Source organism: Palaemon carinicauda, chromosome 16 (genome assembly GCF_036898095.1).
Source record: "Palaemon carinicauda isolate YSFRI2023 chromosome 16, ASM3689809v2, whole genome shotgun sequence".
Lineage (NCBI taxonomy): Eukaryota > Metazoa > Arthropoda > Malacostraca > Decapoda > Palaemonidae > Palaemon > Palaemon carinicauda.
Genome location: NC_090740.1, coordinates 3,808,134 through 3,816,497, shown reverse-complemented (window position 1 = coordinate 3,816,497; position 8,364 = coordinate 3,808,134). Strand labels below are relative to the sequence as shown.

Below are 8,364 nucleotides of genomic sequence, written 5' to 3'. Positions count from 1 at the left end.
TGTCCAACCAATCAGCGATCAGGAAACTTTTCAGAGCTAAAAGGGCACCGCTGTGCGTCGGTGCAAATATGCCTCGCTAAAAGAAATGGACTATAGATGATTTTGACGAAATTTTCACAACAGATAAATAATAATTAAAGAAAACCGTAATTTTAATTGGAAAATCGTAAAACTATACTGTTCACAACCATATTTCAGTAAAATACAGACGACCGTAATTTTACTCTACGTTATCTTTTACAGGTCGGTGACCGTAATATCACGCCTTTACGTCAATATATCCTATCCGTTTTTAAAACGCTAAATGCATGGCATCATTTATTCCAGGATTCTTACAATTTTTTTCGGATTTGCATTTTTCGCCATCAACAATCATCATATGAAAAGGGGTATGCTCTGCCTGTAGACTTTATTTAAATGTTACCGTGGAATAGTACGGTAGATTCAACCACGGTCAGCATATGAAAAAAGAAGTGTTTTGTCCGTAGACTTGAGTAAAATGTTGGCAATATTCATTGGCTGGTGTCTGAAATATCTGATTGCTCTTTTTCGTAATGTACTCATCATAAATGCTACCATCTATCTAGAACAATAATACGCTTCTTTTATGTAGCACATCCTTAAGTATTAAATCATCATCATCATCATCATCATCTCCTCCTACGCTTATTAACGCAAAGGGCCTCGGTTACATTTCCCCAGTCGTTTCTATCTTGAGATTTTAATACAATACTTCTCCATTCATCATCTCCTACTTCGCGCTTCATACTCCTCAGCTATGTAGGCCTGGGTCTTTTTATTTAATACTTGCTGTAAGTATTAAATACAAGACCCATTATATTAAATACAAAAATAAAAATCCTCGTTATGTCGTTTTTTCTCATTCTTACGTCGGTTTTTTACATCATCTTGAGTATTAAAAGCAAAAATTTCACACACAGACACACAGACACACAGACACACACACACACACACACACATATATATATATATATATATATATATATATATATATATATATATATATATATATATATATATTTGAACTTATATTATGTGAATTTTCCTTTATTTTAAATGTTTGTAGCAATAAAAATATTCATAATAATAAAGTTGATCTCCTTATTTTAGCCACAACAGCCCCTGATCAGCAATGGAGAGATGGAAAGGAAGAGTAGCTCTTGTGACCGGAGCCAGTGCAGGCATTGGAGCAGCCATCTGTAAGAAACTGGTTTCATCCGGTATGGTGGTCGTAGGAGCGGCTAGGGGCGTTGAGAGAATACAGGTAGGCCTTTGTCTATCATATTAAGTAGATAGGACTGTTATGCCTTTCCTCTGAATAAGATAAGGGATAAGCAAAGTGATCATGAAAATCAAGATAACCAAGTTATATTTCCTTTCCTCACTGAGCTATTTTCCCTGTTGGAGCCCCTGGGCTTAATCCTTAGCACCCTGATTTTCCAAATAGGGTTGTAGCTTAGCAAATAACAACAACAACAATTTGTGTGTGTTTGTGTCTATCTGTCTATTCCCTGATATTATGTAATGTACTTTCCACTGAAATTATTGAAATCTGAATTGTATCGCATGAATAATGATAATAATAATAATAATAGTAATAATAATAATAATAATGATTGCTTTCCTCTCTGAGCTATTTTCCCTGTTGGAGCCCCTGGGCTTATAGCATCCTGCTTTTCCAAATAGGGTTGTAGCTTAGCAAATAATAATAATTATAATAGTAATAATAATAATAATAATAATAATAATAATAATAATAATAATAATAATACTGTAGGTTTTAGAACTTTCAAATATGCTACCCCAAGGCTATACAACAAGATCACAACTAGACTTCCGAAAGACTGAAGATACTAAATCTTTCAAGAAGAAAATGAAGTTTATCTTGTTTTCTAAGTGCTTTGATGGTGTGGATTTGAATATAAGTGTGGAATACACACTGTGATACTCTTGTGACGGTGCCGAGAGAAGGTTGTGAACTCAAAGGCAGGATGCAATCAACTGAGTTAATTTATTATGGAACACTCTCCTTTATATACAAAACCTCAAGGCAACAGGAAATTTCATGTTCGAGAAAATGACAATGTTACATAGGGGACACGCAGACATGTTTATTCTGGTTAATTTTAGTGCGAGGGAAGAGCGAAGATACAAGCATAATATATACAAAAGGAATTATGTACAATTGTGTGACACACGGTTGGTACACTCTGAACACCTAAGACTGTATACGACTAACAGATAATTTAGGTCCTGTAGGACTCCAGGGATTCTATGTGTGATAGGACCAGGATAACAGCCCTTAAAATAAAATAAATATAGTAAGAAATCCCAGTTACAGTAATTTCACATTGAAAGATTTTTTTGTGGTAATAACATTGTGCCTTTCCCACTCTCTTATCCGAAGGATTTGTCAAAGGAGCTCGAGGACCAACCAGGAAAGCTAGTGGCTGTGAAGTGTGACCTGTCTAAAGATGAGGACATTACCAATCTCTTCAAAATCATCAGGAGGAGCACAATGGCGTGGATGTCTGCATCAACAATGCCGGCATGTCGCGGAACAACATTCTCTTAGGTGAGATTATCAAGTGGGACTTTAACTAATTTGACTAGAATGAATACGCGATAGAGTGCATACCTTCGCCAACGCCACATTTACTGTAATGTCGTTACTATATCATATTGCATATCACAAGATAGACAATTGAACTATGCACATTTTTTAACTAGTTTTATGCAAATTGGATAAAAAATCACAAGATACACAATTGAATTATGCACATTTTGGCAGTAATTTCTTGCAAATCGGATGAAAATTGACCACAGTATAGCCAAAAAAATGGTGTTTACTTTTTTGTGACCTTGACCTTTGACCCAACCAGTCCCAAAATCTAGTAAAATTGTCCTTGGATCATGGCCAACCATCCAACAAAATTTTCATGAGATTCGACCACGATATAGAAGACTTTTTTTTACCTTTTCGTGACCTTGACCTTTGACCCAACTACTACCAAAATATAATAAAATTGTCCTTGGATCGTGGCCAATTATCCAACCAAATTTTATGAGATTCGGCCACGATATAGAAGAGACTTTTTAAACCTTTCGTGACCTTGACCTTTGACCCAACTACTACTAAAACCTTATAAAATTGTCCTTGGGTCATGGCCAATTATCCAACCAAATTTTGTGAGATTTGGTCCAACAGTTTTTTAGCTATATGATTCACAAACAGTTATGGCCAACCATTCCACCAAATTTCATGAGATTCGGTCCAACAGTTGTTTTTTAGTAATTTGAATCAGAAACAAACAAACATATAAACATAAATGATATAAATACACGCCTATCAAAACATAACCTTCGTGACCAAGTTGACGAAGGTAATAACAGGGGTCCTGTTATGAATAAGACCTACTTAATATTCTCTACAGTGTCCTTTTAGCTTCTCGGCACTGATCTTTCCATCTGTTCTCTTAGAACACTTCACACTTTAAACTGTTTACTCTCAGATATTTAAGAACAAATTCTTTGGGTGAAGAACATGGTATTATAACCTTGCAACTCTAGTTTCATTCAACTAAACTTCATGACAGTAATGAAGTTGAACTATAACATCTACGGGCAGGAGTCGTTCTTATTGCGTATATATCTTGTATAAATCAGCTTTTATAGCATCGATTTGTTATTGTGGAGAAAGGTGCCATACTCTATTCATATAGAATCGACTGGCCACATTCACTGATCTTATATATTTTAATAGCTATAGTGAACTCTTCGTCTGTATTCCCTATTATTATGTGATGTACTTTCCACCGAAATTCTTGAAATCTGAATTGTATCGCAAGATGAAATTCTTGAAATCTGAATTGTATCGCATGAATAAATTCTTGAAATCTGAGTTGTATCGCATGAATAAATTCTTGAAATCTGAATTGTATCGCATGAATCTTGAAATCTGAATTGTATCGCATAAAGAAATTCTTGAAATCTGAATTGTATCGCATAAAGAAATTCTTGAAATCTGAATTGTATCGCTTGAAGAAATTCTTGAAATCTGAATTTTGTCGCATGAAAAAATTCTTGAAATCTGAATTGTATCGCTTGAAGACATGCTTGAAAACTGAATTGTATCGCATGAATAAATTTTTGAAATCTGAATTTTGTTGCTTGAATAAATTCTTGAAATCTGAATTGTATCGCATGAACAAATTCTTGAAATCTGAATTGTATCGCTTGAAGAAATTCTTGAAATCTGAATTTTGTCGCATGAAAAAATTCTTGAAATCTGAATTGTATCGCTTGAAGACATGCTTGAAAACTGAATTGTATCGCATGAATAAATTTTTGAAATCTGAATTTTGTTGCTTGAATAAATTCTTGAAATCTGAATTGTATCGCATGAACAAATTCTTGAAATCTGAATTGTATCGCTTGAAGAAATTCTTGAAATCTGAATCTTGTCGCATGAAAAAATTCTTGAAATCAGAATTGTATTGCAGCAAATGTTTTATCATGTTGAACAGGCTGACATAAGTCTTTTTATAGTTTATAAATTAACTATATATTCTAATGTTGCTAATGTTCTTAGAATATTTTATTCTAATGGTTAATTACTTCTCCTGTAGTTCATTTAGTTCCTCATTTCCTCTCCTCACTGGGCTATTTTTCCCTGTTGGAGCCCTTGGGTTTATAACATCTTGCTCTTCCAACTAGGGTGGTAGTTTAGCTATATTTGAAATATTTGTTCTGATGTTGTAACTGTTTTTAAAAAAATTTATTTTGATTTTTCATTATTTCTCATATCGTATATTTATTTCTTTATTTCCTCTCCTCACTGGGCTATTTTTCCCTGTTGGAGCCCTTGGAGTTATAACATCCTGCTTTTCCAACTAGGGTGGTAGTTTAGCTAATAATAATAATAATAATAATAATAATTCTCTTTTTTTCAGAGGGGACCCCAGATGAATGGCGAGAAATGCTAGAAATAAACGTAGTTGCCTTGTGTCACTGCACCAGAGAAGCTGTCAAATCAATGAGGGACAGAGGCGTTGATGATGGCCATATCATTCACATTAACAGGTGAGTTTGTGCATTCTTGTGAAACGTTTTCTCTTTGTTAGTTCGCCAAACGTTCAGCTGGGCTCCACAAAGCACCCGAAGAGGTGTAAGACCCAGGACTATATGGCTGAAGACTATGAAGCTTGAAGTAGGAGATAATGAATTGAGAAGTATTGAATTAAAAGCTCAAGACAGAGACGACTGGCGGAATCTAACCGAGGCCCTTTGCGTCAATAGGCGTAGGAGATGATGATATTTGAATCATGTATATGTAATATTTTGCTAGCACATATTAAAAATTAAATACGATGTAGATTTAAATATTTCTTTCCCACACTTATCCCTACGTTAAGGGGTCGGTTGCCTGATGTGGCCTCTCCAATGCCTTCTATCAAATGCATCCTCTTCCACCAAACCTCTACTTTCCATATCATAATCTAGATTTACCAATACGTAGAGGTAAATTGTGTTAATTGTATAGCTGCATTCCTACTGTTATCCTCACATTAAGGGGTCGGTTGCCTGGTGTAGCCTCTTCAATGCCTTCTATCAAAGGCATCCCCTTCCACCAAACCTCAGCTTCTCCATATCATGATCTAGATTTAACGATACGTAGAGGCAAATAGTGTTAATTGGATAGCTGCATTGGAAATGAAACAATCTCAAAATGAATATTTTTAAGGCAGAATGCTTGACAAAGGCAGGTAGAACAACAATAATATATAGATCCAGTTTTGTAATGAAAACATTGTTTTTTATAGCATATGTGGTCACAACGTGATTAACTTCCCCAATGCACATTTCTACATGGCCACAAAGCATGCTGTGACAGCCCTCAGTGAAGGCCTGCGGCAAGAATTACAAGCCATGAAGTCAAATATAAGAGTTTCTGTGAGTATGCCCAGAATTTTTGTTGCTTTCTAAGAAAAGATATGTGACTTCTTAAGTATGGCACCTGTGATATACACGAGTTAGTAGATTACAAGTTGAAAACTTCATAGCCCTTATAATAAAGATAAATATTTCGACTCATTTTATTCAGGCAGATAAAATCCTCATAATTTTCATGTGTTTATAACACAAGTTCTTGGTTTATCAGAAATTTAAGTTATTAAATTATTTCTACACTAATCTATACGTAAATAAATGTTATGTTTATTGAAGGTGATTGCCCTAGTGACGTCAATGTGTTTCCTACGAGAATCCCCGAATTGCCTCATCTTCCCTAGATTCTCAGATATAAGCCTTTGGTCAAAGACTGTTCTTTTTCGCCAATAACTCCACTAAGATAATCACCTTCAATAAAAATTGTATTAGAGAGAAGATTTGCTCCAAAAGCATAAATAAATGTATGTATTTCTTCAATTATTTCATAAATCTGTATTTTTCTATGATCTGACAGTCCATAAGTCCCGGTCTTGTTCAAACTGAGTTTATAGCAAGAATGACTCAATCCGATTCTGAAGATCTTTACTCCAAGAATGCCTCACTGTCTGCAAGTGACGTCGCTGAATTCGTCTGCCATGCGATCTCAGCACCTCCTCGTGTTCAGGTATGTAAAGGAATTGTCTTCTTGCCTGTGAAGTAATCAAGTGTCAGGATGAATGCTAGAGGTGTAAACAGACCTGGGCAGTGTAAACAATTTTGGTCTGTGTCAACAGATCTGGGCTGTGTCAACAAACCTGGACACTAAACAAATTTGGTCTGTGTCAACAGATCTGGGCTGTGTAAACAAACGTGGACTGTGTAGACCTTGACTGTGTAAACAGACCGGGTCTGTGTCAGCAGATCTTGCCTGTGTTAACAGACTGGGGCTGTGCCAACAATTCTGGGCTGTGTCAACTGATCTGGACTGTGTCAACAGACCGGGTCTGTGTCAGCAGATCTTGCCTGTGTTAAAGGACTGGGGCTGTGTCAACAGTCTTGGGCTGTGTCAACAGTCCTGGCTGTGTCAACAGTCCTGGCTGTGTCAACAGTCCTGGCTGTGTCAGTAGCTCAGATTACTTATAGGGGAACATTCTTGCCTAAAATCTTCATAGATCATGCTCCTGAATTATATTCTAACTCTTATAGAAATCAAAGACTTCTTCAGGAATGTCTTGCTTTTACTTGAGGGTTAATAGAGTTTGATTAATGGATGAAATCATAGTAGGCTATACTTGAATTTACATGGCAAATTTGAGAAATTTAATGAAATTTGAATTTGTTAATGATAGTAATCATGATTCTTAACACACTCTAACACTTGGATTCATTTTTGGGTGAGAATAATCTAATCTAAATGGAATATCTATCACAAGAGACCTTCTGTTGAAATCTCTAGCTCTGTTCCACCTGTAATCAATTGAAAAATAGGCCTACATATAAGAATCCCTGAAGTAGCAACAGAATTAGGGAACTTAAAATCTAATTCATCAGGTCTCACTAAAGATACTGTGAGAATAAAAAAAAATAACTCTGATCTTGAGATACTATCAGCCTAATGCTTTTCGGTTCTATTTAATATTTCTGTCAAAATATGCTAAGCAAGTTACTTTATTTGTCCTAAGAGGACATATGCTCAATATAAGTAGGCCTAGTGATGATAATAGTATGCTCAATATAAGTAGGCCTAGTGATAATGATAGTATGCTCAATATAAGTAGGCCTAGTGATAAGGATAGTATGCTCAATATAGGTAGGCCAAAGTGATAATGAGATGATGATAGCTGCTCAATATAGGTAGGCCTATAATAATAATGAGATGATGATAGTATACTCAATATAGGTAGACCTATAGTGATAATGAGATGATGATAGTATGCTTAATATAGGTAGGCCTATATTGATAATGATAATACAGGTAATAATTTTCTTAACTGTCTAAATAATTATATAAATACTTTTCCTTCCAGATTGACGAAATTATAATTCAACCCGTGGGAGCTCAACTGCCACTACCAGAGGCGAAATAGGCCTAATCACTAATTTCTGAAGAGCTTTTGCTTCTGTCAAGTTAAACTAGATGGCTCTGGTTGTTGCTTTCCTTACATTGTCCTGTTTTCGTTCTCCTTTCTTGTCTTCCATTTCTTTCAATCGTCTGTGCTAATAAGAAATGGGACAGTTTACTGCTTATAAATATAAAAAAGAAGAAATGTCTTAGTTATATACATATCTGCTTTTATAATCTGTATTTATGTATGTTTACAGAATATGTATACCTGTAGCCTGTCTGTAACTACTGTGTTCACAGTAGATCTAGGCTACACTTTCACTGTATAACCAAATAAATTTTGAATGAAT

At 35.2% G+C, this 8,364-nt stretch overlaps 1 pseudogene; it reads left to right on the top strand.

Moving 5' to 3' along the window:
• LOC137654895 (dehydrogenase/reductase SDR family member 11-like) overlaps positions 1–8,364 on the top strand; it is a 9,976-nt pseudogene extending 1,612 nt beyond the window's left edge.